The sequence below is a fragment of the Petromyzon marinus genome, unplaced genomic scaffold (genome assembly GCF_048934315.1).
Source record: "Petromyzon marinus isolate PM22_M1 ecotype Great Lakes invasive population unplaced genomic scaffold, UKy_Petmar_22M1.pri1.0 PM_Scaffold_57, whole genome shotgun sequence".
In the NCBI taxonomy this organism is placed as follows: Eukaryota; Metazoa; Chordata; class Hyperoartia; order Petromyzontiformes; family Petromyzontidae; genus Petromyzon; species Petromyzon marinus.
The window spans coordinates 403,168-417,949 of record NW_027423579.1 but is presented as its reverse complement, the minus strand read 5'-3'; the positions used below and the strand labels follow the sequence as shown (position 1 = coordinate 417,949).

General features: G+C 38.8%; 1 protein-coding gene and 15 non-coding genes across 16 annotated transcripts in view; 1 reads left to right on the top strand and 15 right to left on the bottom strand.

Annotated features, from left to right (window-relative positions):
* TRNAV-AAC (transfer RNA valine (anticodon AAC)) overlaps nucleotides 1-72 on the bottom strand; it is a 73-nt gene extending 1 nt beyond the window's left edge. Inside the window, exon 1 of the tRNA in view lies at nucleotides 1-72. This exon is cut by the window's left edge and continues 1 nt beyond it. This is a non-coding gene — a tRNA (tRNA-Val).
* The window catches only part of LOC116949687 (uncharacterized), a 65,938-nt gene extending 51,156 nt beyond the window's left edge, over nucleotides 1-14,782 (top strand). The window contains exon 5 of the mRNA XM_032967272.2: nucleotides 1-14,782. This exon is cut by the window's left edge and continues 43,008 nt beyond it. The gene's annotated coding sequence lies outside the window, so the exon portion shown is untranslated.
* TRNAV-CAC (transfer RNA valine (anticodon CAC)) lies at nucleotides 437-509 on the bottom strand. The gene has a single exon. It is a non-coding gene; the product is annotated as a tRNA-Val (tRNA).
* Nucleotides 1,308-1,380, bottom strand: TRNAV-UAC (transfer RNA valine (anticodon UAC)). The gene has a single exon. It is a non-coding gene; the product is annotated as a tRNA-Val (tRNA).
* Nucleotides 1,526-1,598, bottom strand: TRNAV-CAC (transfer RNA valine (anticodon CAC)). The gene has a single exon. It is a non-coding gene; the product is annotated as a tRNA-Val (tRNA).
* Nucleotides 3,271-3,343, bottom strand: TRNAV-AAC (transfer RNA valine (anticodon AAC)). Its single transcript has one exon. It is a non-coding gene; the product is annotated as a tRNA-Val (tRNA).
* TRNAV-CAC (transfer RNA valine (anticodon CAC)) lies at nucleotides 3,708-3,780 on the bottom strand. Its single transcript has one exon. It is a non-coding gene; the product is annotated as a tRNA-Val (tRNA).
* Nucleotides 4,579-4,651, bottom strand: TRNAV-UAC (transfer RNA valine (anticodon UAC)). The gene has a single exon. It is a non-coding gene; the product is annotated as a tRNA-Val (tRNA).
* On the bottom strand, nucleotides 5,014-5,086 carry TRNAV-CAC (transfer RNA valine (anticodon CAC)). Its single transcript has one exon. It is a non-coding gene; the product is annotated as a tRNA-Val (tRNA).
* Nucleotides 5,885-5,957, bottom strand: TRNAV-AAC (transfer RNA valine (anticodon AAC)). Its single transcript has one exon. It is a non-coding gene; the product is annotated as a tRNA-Val (tRNA).
* Nucleotides 7,848-7,920, bottom strand: TRNAV-CAC (transfer RNA valine (anticodon CAC)). The gene has a single exon. It is a non-coding gene; the product is annotated as a tRNA-Val (tRNA).
* Nucleotides 8,501-8,573, bottom strand: TRNAV-CAC (transfer RNA valine (anticodon CAC)). The gene has a single exon. It is a non-coding gene; the product is annotated as a tRNA-Val (tRNA).
* On the bottom strand, nucleotides 9,372-9,444 carry TRNAV-CAC (transfer RNA valine (anticodon CAC)). The gene has a single exon. It is a non-coding gene; the product is annotated as a tRNA-Val (tRNA).
* Nucleotides 10,900-10,972, bottom strand: TRNAV-CAC (transfer RNA valine (anticodon CAC)). The gene has a single exon. It is a non-coding gene; the product is annotated as a tRNA-Val (tRNA).
* On the bottom strand, nucleotides 12,424-12,496 carry TRNAV-UAC (transfer RNA valine (anticodon UAC)). Its single transcript has one exon. It is a non-coding gene; the product is annotated as a tRNA-Val (tRNA).
* TRNAV-CAC (transfer RNA valine (anticodon CAC)) lies at nucleotides 13,080-13,152 on the bottom strand. The gene has a single exon. It is a non-coding gene; the product is annotated as a tRNA-Val (tRNA).

The window sequence follows — 14,782 nt, the reverse complement described above, 5'->3', positions numbered from 1 at the left end:
GTTTCCGCCCGGTTTCGAACCGGGGACCTTTCGCGTGTTAGGCGAACGTGATAACCACTACACTACGGAAACTGCTTGCCAAACTCGTCCAGTTGCAACACACTTCACTGGTATAGGCCTATGCCAACAATGAAGAATCATGAAATCATCATCTTCATGAAAGCACATTTAACGTGCAATTTAAAAAAAACACGATTTTTTTTGGTTATACGTAAAATGTTTCCCCCCGGTTTAAAAACCAGGAACCTTTCACGTGTTAGGCAAACGTGATAACCACTACACTACGGAAACTGCTCGTCCAATTTGTGAAGCTGCAACATACTTCACTGGCATAGGCCAATGCCAACAATGAAGAATCATGAAATCATCATCTTCATGAGGGCACATTTTACGTGCACTTTAAATAAAACAGGAATTGTTTTGGTTTTACATGAAATGTTTCCGCCCGGTTTCGAACCGGGGACCTTTCGCGTGTGAGGCGAACGTGATAACCACTACACTACGGAAACTGCTTGTCAAACTCGTGAAGTTGCAACACACTTCACTGGTATAGACCTATGCCAACAACGAAAAATCATGAAATCATCATCTTCATGAAAGCACATTTAACGTCCAATTTAAATAAAACACGATTTTTTTTGGTTATACGTAAAATGTTTCCACCCGGTTTCAAACCAGGACCCTTTCACGTGTTAGGCGAACATGATAACCACTACACTACGGAAACTGCTTGTCAAACTTGTGAAGTTGCAACATACTTCACTGGCATAGGCCAATGCCAACAATGAAGAATCATGAAATCATCACGTTCATGAAGGCACATTTTGTGTCCTCTTTAAATAAAATCCGAATTATTTTGGTTTAACGTAAAATGTTTCTGCCCGGTTTCAAAACGGGGACCTTTCGCGTGTTAGGCGAACGTGATAACCACTATACTACGGAAACTGCTTGAAGAACATGTAACGTAGCAACATATTTCACTGAAATATTTCGAAACGTCTAGTGTCAAATCATTAAATCATCAAGTTCATGAAGGCATATTTTACGTCCACTTTAAATAAAATACAAATTGTTTTGGTTTTACATAGAATGTTTCCGCCCGGTTTCAAACCAGGAACCTTTCACATGTTAGGTAAACGTAATAACCACTACACTACGGAACCTGCTTGTCAAACTCGTGAAGTTGCAACACACTTCACTGGTATAGGCCTATGCCAACAATGAAGAATCATGAATTCATTATCTTCATGAAAGCACATTTTAGGTCCAATTTAAATAAAATAGATTTTTATTGGTTATACGTAAAATGTTTCCGCCCGGTTTCGAACCAGGGACCTTTCGCGTGTAAGGCGAACATGATAAGCAATACACTACGGAAACTGCTTGTCAAACTTGTGAAGCTGCAACATACTTCACTGGCATAGGCCAATGCCAACAATGAAGAATCATGAAATCATCATCTTCATGAGTGCACATTTTACGTGCACTTTAAATAAAACAGGAATTGTTTTGGTTTTACATAAAATGTTTCCGCCCGGTTTCGAACCGGGGACCTTTCGCGTGTGAGGCGAACGTGATAACCACTACACTACGGAAACTGCTTGTCAAAATCATAAAGTTGCAACACACTTCACTGGTATAGACCTATGCCAACAATGAAGAATCATGAAATCATCATCTTCATGAAAGCACATTTAACGTGCAATTTAAAAAAAACACGATTTTTTTTGGTTATACGTAAAATGTTTCCACACGGTTTCAAACCAGGACCCTTTCACGTGTTAGGCGAACGTGATAACCACTACACTACGGAAACTGCTAGTCAAACTTGTGAAGTTGCAACACACTTCACTGGTATAGGCCTATGCCAACAATGAAGAATCATGAATTCATTATCTTCATGAAAGCACATTTTAGGTCCAATTTAAATAAAATAGATTTTTATTGGTTATACGTAAAATGTTTCTGCCCGGTTTCGAACCAGGGACCTTTCGCGTGTTAGGCGAACATGATAAGCAATACACTACGGAAACTGCTTGTCAACCTTGTGAAGCTGCAACATACTTCACTGGTATAGACCTATGCCAACAATGAAGAATCATGAAATCATCATCTTCATGAGGGCACATTTTACGTGCAGTTTAAATAAAACACGATTTTTTTTGGTTATACGTAAAATGTTTCCACCCGGTTTCAAACCAGGACCCTTTCACGTGTTAGCCTAACGTGATAACCACTACACTACGGAATCTGCTTGTCAAACTTGTGAAGTTGCAACATACTTCACTGGCATAGGCCAATGCCAACAATGAAGAATCATGAAATCATCATCTTCATGAAGGCACATTTTGTGTCCTATTTAAATAAAATCCGAATTGTTTTGGTTATACGTAAAATGTTTCCACCCGGTTTCAAACCAGGACCCTTTCACGTGTTAGGCGAACATGATAACCACTACACTACGGAAACTGCTTGTCAAACTTGTGAAGTTGCAACATACTTCACTGGCATAGGCCAATGCCAACAATGAAGAATCATGAAATCATCACGTTCATGAAGGCACATTTTGTGTCCTCTTTAAATAAAATCCGAATTATTTTGGTTTAACGTAAAATGTTTCTGCCCGGTTTCAAAACGGGGACCTTTCGCGTGTTAGGCGAACGTGATAACCACTATACTACGGAAACTGCTTGAAGAACATGTAACGTAGCAACATATTTCACTGAAATATTTCGAAACGTCTAGTGTCAAATCATTAAATCATCAAGTTCATGAAGGCATATTTTACGTCCACTTTAAATAAAATACAAATTGTTTTGGTTTTACATAGAATGTTTCCGCCCGGTTTCAAACCAGGAACCTTTCACATGTTAGGTAAACGTAATAACCACTACACTACGGAAACTGCTTGTCAAACTCGTGAAGTTGCAACACACTTCACTGGTATAGGACTATGCCAACAATGAAGAATCATGAATTCATTATCTTCATGAAAGCACATTTTAGGTCCAATTTAAATAAAAATAGATTTTTATTGGTTATACGTAAAATGTTTCCGCCCGGTTTCGAACCAGGGACCTTTCGCGTGTTAGGCGAACATGATAACCAATACACTACGGAAACTGGTTGTCAAACTTGTGAAGCTGCAACATACTTCACTGGCATAGGCCAATGCCAACAATCATCATCTTCATGAAATCATCATCTTCATGAGGGCACATTTTACGTGCACTTTAAATAAAACAGGAATTGTTTTGGTTTTACATAAAATGTTTCCGCCCGGTTTCGAACCGGGGACCTTTCGCGTGTTAGGCAAACGTGATAACCACTACACTACGGAAACTGCTTGCCAAACTCGTCCAGTTGCAACACACTTCACTGGTATAGGCCTATGCCAACAATGAAGAATCATGAAATCATCATCTTCATGAAAGCACATTTAACGTGCAATTTTAAAAAAACACGATTTATTTTGGTTATACGTAAAATGTTTCCCCCCGGTTTAAAAACTAGGAACCTTTCACGTGTTAGGCAAACGTGATAACCACTACACTACGGAAACTGCTCGTCCAATTTGTGAAGCTGCAACATACTTCACTGGCATAGGCCAATGCCAACAATGAAGAATCATGAAATCATCATCTTCATGAGGGCACATTTTACGTGCACTTTAAATAAAACAGGAATTGTTTTCGTTTTACATAAAATGTTTCCGCCCGGTTTCGAACCAGGGACCTTTCGCGTGTGAGGCGAACATGATAACCACTACACTACGGAAACTGCTTGTCAAACTAGTGAAGTTGCAACACACTTCACTGGTATAGACCTATGCCAACAACGAAAAATCATGAAATCATCATCTTCATGAAAGCACATTTAACGTCCAATTTAAATAAAACACGATTTTTTTTGGTTATACGTAAAATGTTTCCACCCGGTTTCAAACCAGGACCCTTTCACGTGTTAGGCGAACATGATAACCACTACACTACGGAAACTGCTTGTCAAACTTGTGAAGTTGCAACATACTTCACTGGCATAGGCCAATGCCAACAATGAAGAATCATGAAATCATCACGTTCATGAAGGCACATTTTGTGTCCTCTTTAAATAAAATCCGAATTATTTTGGTTTAACGTAAAATGTTTCTGCCCGGTTTCAAAACGGGGACCTTTCGCGTGTTAGGCGAACGTGATAACCACTATACTACGGAAACTGCTTGAAGAACATGTAACGTAGCAACATATTTCACTGAAATATTTCGAAACGTCTAGTGTCAAATCATTAAATCATCAAGTTCATGAAGGCATATTTTACGTCCACTTTAAATAAAATACAAATTGTTTTGGTTTTACATAGAATGTTTCCGCCCGGTTTCAAACCAGGAACCTTTCACATGTTAGGTAAACGTAATAACCACTACACTACGGAAACTGCTTGTCAAACTCGTGAAGTTGCAACACACTTCACTGGTATAGGCCTATGCCAACAATGAAGAATCATGAATTCATTATCTTCATGAAAGCACATTTTAGGTCCAATTTAAATAAAATAGATTTTTATTGGTTATACGTAAAATGTTTCCGCCCGGTTTCGAACCAGGGACCTTTCGCGTGTAAGGCGAACATGATAACCACTACACTACGGAAACTGCTTGTCAAACTCGTGAAGTTGCAACACACTTCACTGGTATAGGCCTATGCCAACAATGAAGAATCATGAATTCATTATCTTCATGAAAGCACATTTTAGGTCCAATTTAAATAAAATAGATTTTTATTGGTTATACGTAAAATGTTTCCGCCCGGTTTCGAACCAGGGACCTTTCGCGTGTTAGGCGAACATGATAAGCAATACACTACGGAAACTGCTTGTCAAACTTGTGAAGCTGCAACATACTTCACTGGCATAGGCCAATGCCAACAATGAAGAATCATGAAATCATCATCTTCATGAGTGCACATTTTACGTGCACTTTAAATAAAACAGGAATTGTTTTGGTTTTACATAAAATGTTTCCGCCCGGTTTCGAACCGGGGACCTTTCGCGTGTGAGGCGAACGTGATAACCACTACACTACGGAAACTGCTTGTCAAACTCATAAAGTTGCAACACACTTCACTGGTATAGACCTATGCCAACAATGAAGAATCATGAAATCATCATCTTCATGAAAGCACATTTAACGTGCAATTTAAAAAAAACACGATTTTTTTTGGTTATACGTAAAATGTTTCCACACGGTTTCAAACCAGGACCCTTTCACGTGTTAGGCGAACGTGATAACCACTACACTACGGAAACTGCTAGTCAAACTTGTGAAGTTGCAACACACTTCACTGGTATAGGCCAATGCCAACAATGAAGAATCATGAAATCATCATCTTCATGAAGGCACATTTTGTGTCCTATTTAAATAAAATCCGAATTGTTTTGGTTTAACGTAAAATGTGTCTGCCCGGTTTCAAACCGGGGACCTTTCGCGTGTTAGGCGAACGTGATAACCACTACACTACGGAAACTGCTTGAAGAACATGTAACGTAGCAACATATTTCACTTAAATATTTCGAAACGTCTAGTGTCAAATCATTAAATCATCAAGTTCATGAAGGCATATTTTACGTCCACTTTAAATAAAATACAAATTGTTTGGTTTTACATAGAATGTTTCCGCCCGGTTTCAAACCAGGAACCTTTCACATGTTAGGTAAACGTAATAACCACTACACTACGGAAACTGCTTGTCAAACTCATAAAGTTGCCACACACTTCACTGGTATAGGCCTATGCCAACAATGAAAAATCATGAATTCATTATCTTCATGAAAGCACATTTTAGGTCCAATTTAAATAAAATACGATTTTTATTGGTTATACGTAAAATGTTTCCCCCCGGTTTCGAACCAGGGACCTTTCGCGTGTTAGGCGAACGTGATAACCACTACACTACGGAAACTGCTAGTCAAACTTGTGAAGTTGCAACACACTTCACTGGTATAGGCCTATGCCAACAATGAAGAATCATGAATTCATTATCTTCATGAAAGCACATTTTAGGTCCAATTTAAATAAAATAGATTTTTATTGGTTATACGTAAAATGTTTCTGCCCGGTTTCGAACCAGGGACCTTTCGCGTGTTAGGCGAACATGATAAGCAATACACTACGGAAACTGCTTGTCAACCTTGTGAAGCTGCAACATACTTCACTGGTATAGACCTATGCCAACAATGAAGAATCATGAAATCATCATCTTCATGAGGGCACATTTTACGTGCAGTTTAAATAAAACACGATTTTTTTTGGTTATACGTAAAATGTTTCCACCCGGTTTCAAACCAGGACCCTTTCACGTGTTAGCCTAACGTGATAACCACTACACTACGGAATCTGCTTGTCAAACTTGTGAAGTTGCAACATACTTCACTGGCATAGGCCAATGCCAACAATGAAGAATCATGAAATCATCATCTTCATGAAAGCACATTTAACGTGCAATTTAAAAAAAACACGATTTTTTTTGGTTATACGTAAAATGTTTCCACACGGTTTCAAACCAGGACCCTTTCACGTGTTAGGCGAACGTGATAACCACTACACTACGGAAACTGCTTGTCAAACTTGTGAAGTTGCAACACACTTCACTGGTATAGGCCAATGCCAACAATGAAGAATCATGAAATCATCATCTTCATGAAGGCACATTTTGTGTCCTATTTAAATAAAATCCGAATTGTTTTGGTTTAACGTAAAATGTGTCTGCCCGGTTTCAAACCGGGGACCTTTCGCGTGTTAGGCGAACGTGATAACCACTACACTACGGAAACTGCTTGAAGAACATGTAACGTAGCAACATATTTCACTGAAATATTTCGAAACGTCTAGTGTCAAATCATTAAATCATCAAGTTCATGAAGGCATATTTTACGTCCACTTTAAATAAAATACAAATTGTTTTGGTTTTACATAGAATGTTTCCGCCCGGTTTCAAACCAGGAACCTTTCACATGTTAGGTAAACGTAATAACCACTACACTACGGAAACTGCTTGTCAAACTCGTGAAGTTGCAACACACTTCACTGGTATAGGCCTATGCCAACAATGAAAAATCATGAATTCATTATCTTCATGAAAGCACATTTTAGGTCCAATTTAAATAAAATACGATTTTTATTGGTTATACGTAAAATGTTTCCGCCCGGTTTCGAACCAGGGACCTTTCGCGTGTTAGGCGAACATGATAACCAATACACTACGGAAACTGGTTGTCAAACTTGTGAAGCTGCAACATACTTCACTGGCATAGGCCAATGCCAACAATCATCATCTTCATGAAATCATCATCTTCATGAGGGCACATTTTACGTGCACTTTAAATAAAACAGGAATTGTTTTGGTTTTACATAAAATGTTTCCGCCCGATTTCGAACAGGGGACCTTTCGCGTGTTAGGCGAACGTAATAACCACTACACTACGGAAACTGCTTGCCAAACTCGTCCAGTTGCAACACACTTCACTGGTATAGGCCTATGCCAACAATGAAGAATCATGAAATCATCATCTTCATGAAAGCACATTTAACGTGCAATTTAAAAAAAACACGATTTTTTTTGGTTATACGTAAAATGTTTCCACCCGGTTTCGAACCAGGGACCTTTCGCGTGTAAGGCGAACATGATAAGCAATACACTACGGAAACCGATTGTCAAACTTGTGAAGCTGCAACATACTTCACTGGCATAGGCCAATGCCAACAATGAAGAATCATGAAATCATCATCTTCATGAGGGCACATTTTACGTGCACTTTAAATAAAACAGGAATTGTTTTGGTTTTACATAAAATGTTTCCGCCCGGTTTCGAACCGGGGACCTTTCGCGTGTGAGGCGAACGTGATAACCACTACACTACGGAAACTGCTTGTCAAACTCATAAAGTTGCAACACACTTCACTGGTATAGACCTATGCCAACAATGAAGAATCATGAAATCATCATCTTCATGAAAGCACATTTAACGTGCAATTTAAAAAAAACACGATTTTTTTTGGTTATACGTAAAATGTTTCCACACGGTTTCAAACCAGGACCCTTTCACGTGTTAGGCGAACGTGATAACCACTACACTACGGAAACTGCTAGTCAAACTTGTGAAGTTGCAACACACTTCACTGGTATAGGCCTATGCCAACAATGAAGAATCATGAATTCATTATCTTCATGAAAGCACATTTTAGGTCCAATTTAAATAAAATAGATTTTTATTGGTTATACGTAAAATGTTTCCGCCCGGTTTCGAACCAGGGACCTTTCGCGTGTTAGGCGAACATGATAAGCAATACACTACGGAAACTGCTCGTCCAATTTGTGAAGCTGCAACATACTTCACTGGCATAGGCCAATGCCAACAATGAAGAATCATGAAATCATCATCTTCATGAGGGCACATTTTACGTGCACTTTAAATAAAACAGGAATTGTTTTGGTTTTACATAAAATGTTTCCGCCCGGTTTCGAACCGGGGACCTTTCGCGTGTGAGGCGAACGTGATAACCACTACACTACGGAAACTGCTTGTCAAACTCGTGAAGTTGCAACACACTTCACTGGTATAGACCTATGCCAACAACGAAAAATCATGAAATCATCATCTTCATGAAAGCACATTTAACGTCCAATTTAAATAAAACACGATTTTTTTTGGTTATACGTAAAATGTTTCCACCCGGTTTCAAACCAGGACCCTTTCACGTGTTAGGCGAACATGATAACCACTACACTACGGAAACTGCTTGTCAAACTTGTGAAGTTGCAACATACTTCACTGGCATAGGCCAATGCCAACAATGAAGAATCATGAAATCATCACGTTCATGAAGGCACATTTTGTGTCCTCTTTAAATAAAATCCGAATTATTTTGGTTTAACGTAAAATGTTTCTGCCCGGTTTCAAAACGGGGACCTTTCGCGTGTTAGGTAAATGTAATAACCACTACACTACGGAAACTGCTTGTCAAACTCGTGAAGTTGCAACACACTTCACTGGTATAGGCCTATGCCAACAATGAAGAATCATGAATTCATTATCTTCATGAAAGCACATTTTAGGTCCAATTTAAATAAAATAGATTTTTATTGGTTATACGTAAAATGTTTCCGCCCGGTTTCGAACCAGGGACCTTTCGCGTGTAAGGCAAACATGATAAGCAATACACTACGGAAACTGCTTGTCAAACTTGTGAAGCTGCAACATACTTCACTGGCATAGGCCAATGCCAACAATGAAGAATCATGAAATCATCATCTTCATGAGTGCACATTTTACGTGCACTTTAAATAAAACAGGAATTGTTTTGGTTTTACATAAAATGTTTCCGCCCGGTTTCGAACCGGGGACCTTTCGCGTGTGAGGCGAACGTGATAACCACTACACTACGGAAACTGCTTGTCAAACTCATAAAGTTGCAACACACTTCACTGGTATAGACCTATGCCAACAATGAAGAATCATGAAATCATCATCTTCATGAAAGCACATTTAACGTGCAATTTAAAAAAAACACGATTTTTTTTGGTTATACGTAAAATGTTTCCACACGGTTTCAAACCAGGACCCTTTCACGTGTTAGGCGAACGTGATAACCACTACACTACGGAAACTGCTAGTCAAACTTGTGAAGTTGCAACACACTTCACTGGTATAGGCCAATGCCAACAATGAAGAATCATGAAATCATCATCTTCATGAAGGCACATTTTGTGTCCTATTTAAATAAAATCCGAATTGTTTTGGTTTAACGTAAAATGTGTCTGCCCGGTTTCAAACCGGGGACCTTTCGCGTGTTAGGCGAACGTGATAACCACTACACTACGGAAACTGCTTGAAGAACATGTAACGTAGCAACATATTTCACTGAAATATTTCGAAACGTCTAGTGTCAAATCATTAAATCATCAAGTTCATGAAGGCATATTTTACGTCCACTTTAAATAAAATACAAATTGTTTTGGTTTTACATAGAATGTTTCCGCCCGGTTTCAAACCAGGAACCTTTCACATGTTAGGTAAACGTAATAACCACTACACTACGGAAACTGCTTGTCAAACTCGTGAAGTTGCAACACACTTCACTGGTATAGGCCTATGCCAACAATGAAAAATCATGAATTCATTATCTTCATGAAAGCACATTTTAGGTCCAATTTAAATAAAATACGATTTTTATTGGTTATACGTAAAATGTTTCCGCCCGGTTTCGAACCAGGGGCCTTTCGCGTGTTAGGCGAACATGATAACCAATACACTACGGAAACTGGTTGTCAAACTTGTGAAGCTGCAACATACTTCACTGGCATAGGCCAATGCCAACAATCATCATCTTCATGAAATCATCATCTTCATGAGGGCACATTTTACGTGCCCTTTAAATAAAACAGGAATTGTTTTGGTTTTACATAAAGTGTTTCGGCCCGATTTCGAACAGGGGACCTTTCGCGTGTTAGGCGAACGTAATAACCACTACACTACGGAAACTGCTTGCCAAACTCGTCCAGTTGCAACACACTTCACTGGTATAGGCCTATGCCAACAATGAAGAATCATGAAATCATCATCTTCATGAAAGCACATTTAACGTGCAATTTAAAAAAAACACGATTTTTTTTGGTTATACGTAAAATGTTTCCACCCGGTTTCGAACCAGGGACCTTTCGCGTGTAAGGCGAACATGATAAGCAATACACTACGGAAACTGATTGTCAAACTTGTGAAGCTGCAACATACTTCACTGGCATAGGCCAATGCCAACAATGAAGAATCATGAAATCATCATCTTCATGAGGGCACATTTTACGTGCACTTTAAATAAAACAGGAATTGTTTTGGTTTTACATAAAATGTTTCCGCCCGGTTTCGAACCGGGGACCTTTCGCGTGTGAGGCGAACGTGATAACCACTACACTACGGAAACTGCTTGTCAAACTCATAAAGTTGCAACACACTTCACTGGTATAGACCTATGCCAACAATGAAGAATCATGAAATCATCATCTTCATGAAAGCACATTTAACGTGCAATTTAAAAAAAACACGATTTTTTTTGGTTATACGTAAAATGTTTCCACACAGTTTCAAACCAGGACCCTTTCACGTGTTAGGCGAACGTGATAACCACTACACTACGGAAACTGCTAGTCAAACTTGTGAAGTTGCAACACACTTCACTGGTATAGGCCTATGCCAACAATGAAGAATCATGAATTCATTATCTTCATGAAAGCACATTTTAGGTCCAATTTAAATAAAATAGATTTTTATTGGTTATACGTAAAATGTTTCTGCCCGGTTTCGAACCAGGGACCTTTCGCGTGTTAGGCGAACATGATAAGCAATACACTACGGAAACTGCTTGTCAACCTTGTGAAGCTGCAACATACTTCACTGGTATAGACCTATGCCAACAATGAAGAATCATGAAATCATCATCTTCATGAGGGCACATTTTACGTGCAGTTTAAATAAAACACGATTTTTTTTGGTTATACGTAAAATGTTTCCACCCGGTTTCAAACCAGGACCCTTTCACGTGTTAGCCTAACGTGATAACCACTACACTACGGAATCTGCTTGTCAAACTTGTGAAGTTGCAACATACTTCACTGGCATAGGCCAATGCCAACAATGAAGAATCATGAAATCATCATCTTCATGAAGGCACATTTTGTGTCCTATTTAAATAAAATCCGAATTGTTTTGGTTATACGTAAAATGTTTCCACCCGGTTTCAAACCAGGACCCTTTCACGTGTTAGGCGAACATGATAACCACTACACTACGGAAACTGCTTGTCAAACTTGTGAAGTTGCAACATACTTCACTGGCATAGGCCAATGCCAACAATGAAGAATCATGAAATCATCACGTTCATGAAGGCACATTTTGTGTCCTCTTTAAATAAAATCCGAATTATTTTGGTTTAACGTAAAATGTTTCTGCCCGGTTTCAAAACGGGGACCTTTCGCGTGTTAGGCGAACGTGATAACCACTATACTACGGAAACTGCTTGAAGAACATGTAACGTAGCAACATATTTCACTGAAATATTTCGAAACGTCTAGTGTCAAATCATTAAATCATCAAGTTCATGAAGGCATATTTTACGTCCACTTTAAATAAAATACAAATTGTTTTGGTTTTACATAGAATGTTTCCGCCCGGTTTCAAACCAGGAACCTTTCACATGTTAGGTAAACGTAATAACCACTACACTACGGAAACTGCTTGTCAAACTCGTGAAGTTGCAACACACTTCACTGGTATAGGCCTATGCCAACAATGAAGAATCATGAATTCATTATCTTCATGAAAGCACATTTTAGGTCCAATTTAAATAAAATAGATTTTTATTGGTTATACGTAAAATGTTTCCGCCCGGTTTCGAACCAGGGACCTTTCGCGTGTAAGGCGAACATGATAAGCAATACACTACGGAAACTGCTTGTCAAACTTGTGAAGCTGCAACATACTTCACTGGCATAGGCCAATGCCAACAATCATCATCTTCATGAAATCATCATCTTCATGAGGGCACATTTTACGTGCCCTTTAAATAAAACAGGAATTGTTTTGGTTTTACATAAAGTGTTTCCGCCCGATTTCGAACAGGGGACCTTTCGCGTGTTAGGCGAACGTAATAACCACTACACTACGGAAACTGCTTGCCAAACTCGTCCAGTTGCAACACACTTCACTGGTATAGGCCTATGCCAACAATGAAGAATCATGAAATCATCATCTTCATGAAAGCACATTTAACGTGCAATTTAAAAAAAACACGATTTTTTTTGGTTATACGTAAAATGTTTCCACCCGGTTTCGAACCAGGGACCTTTCGCGTGTAAGGCGAACATGATAAGCAATACACTACGGAAACTGATTGTCAAACTTGTGAAGCTGCAACATACTTCACTGGCATAGGCCAATGCCAACAATGAAGAATCATGAAATCATCATCTTCATGAGGGCACATTTTACGTGCACTTTAAATAAAACAGGAATTGTTTTGGTTTTACATAAAATGTTTCCGCCCGGTTTCGAACCGGGGACCTTTCGCGTGTGAGGCGAACGTGATAACCACTACACTACGGAAACTGCTTGTCAAACTCATAAAGTTGCAACACACTTCACTGGTATAGACCTATGCCAACAATGAAGAATCATGAAATCATCATCTTCATGAAAGCACATTTAACGTGCAATTTAAAAAAAACACGATTTTTTTTGGTTATACGTAAAATGTTTCCACACAGTTTCAAACCAGGACCCTTTCACGTGTTAGGCGAACGTGATAACCACTACACTACGGAAACTGCTAGTCAAACTTGTGAAGTTGCAACACACTTCACTGGTATAGGCCTATGCCAACAATGAAGAATCATGAATTCATTATCTTCATGAAAGCACATTTTAGGTCCAATTTAAATAAAATAGATTTTTATTGGTTATACGTAAAATGTTTCTGCCCGGTTTCGAACCAGGGACCTTTCGCGTGTTAGGCGAACATGATAAGCAATACACTACGGAAACTGCTTGTCAACCTTGTGAAGCTGCAACATACTTCACTGGTATAGACCTATGCCAACAATGAAGAATCATGAAATCATCATCTTCATGAGGGCACATTTTACGTGCAGTTTAAATAAAACACGATTTTTTTTGGTTATACGTAAAATGTTTCCACCCGGTTTCAAACCAGGACCCTTTCACGTGTTAGCCTAACGTGATAACCACTACACTACGGAATCTGCTTGTCAAACTTGTGAAGTTGCAACATACTTCACTGGCATAGGCCAATGCCAACAATGAAGAATCATGAAATCATCATCTTCATGAAGGCACATTTTGTGTCCTATTTAAATAAAATCCGAATTGTTTTGGTTATACGTAAAATGTTTCCACCCGGTTTCAAACCAGGACCCTTTCACGTGTTAGGCGAACATGATAACCACTACACTACGGAAACTGCTTGTCAAACTTGTGAAGTTGCAACATACTTCACTGGCATAGGCCAATGCCAACAATGAAGAATCATGAAATCATCACGTTCATGAAGGCACATTTTGTGTCCTCTTTAAATAAAATCCGAATTATTTTGGTTTAACGTAAAATGTTTCTGCCCGGTTTCAAAACGAGGACCTTTCGCGTGTTAGGCGAACGTGATAACCACTATACTACGGAAACTGCTTGAAGAACATGTAACGTAGCAACATATTTCACTGAAATATTTCGAAACGTCTAGTGTCAAATCATTAAATCATCAAGTTCATGAAGGCATATTTTACGTCCACTTTAAATAAAATACAAATTGTTTTGGTTTTACATAGAATGTTTCCGCCCGGTTTCAAACCAGGAACCTTTCACATGTTAGGTAAACGTAATAACCACTACACTACGGAAACTGCTTGTCAAACTCGTGAAGTTGCAACACACTTCACTGGTATAGGCCTATGCCAACAATGAAGAATCATGAATTCATTATCTTCATGAAAGCACATTTTAGGTCCAATTTAAATAAAAATAGATTTTTATTGGTTATACGTAAAATGTTTCCGCCCGGTTTCGAACCAGGGACCTTTCGCGTGTTAGGCGAACATGATAACCAATACACTACGGAAACTGGTTGTCAAACTTGTGAAGCTGCAACATACTTCACTGGCATAGGCCAATGCCAACAATCATCATCTTCATGAAATCATCATCTTCATGAGGGCACATTTTACGT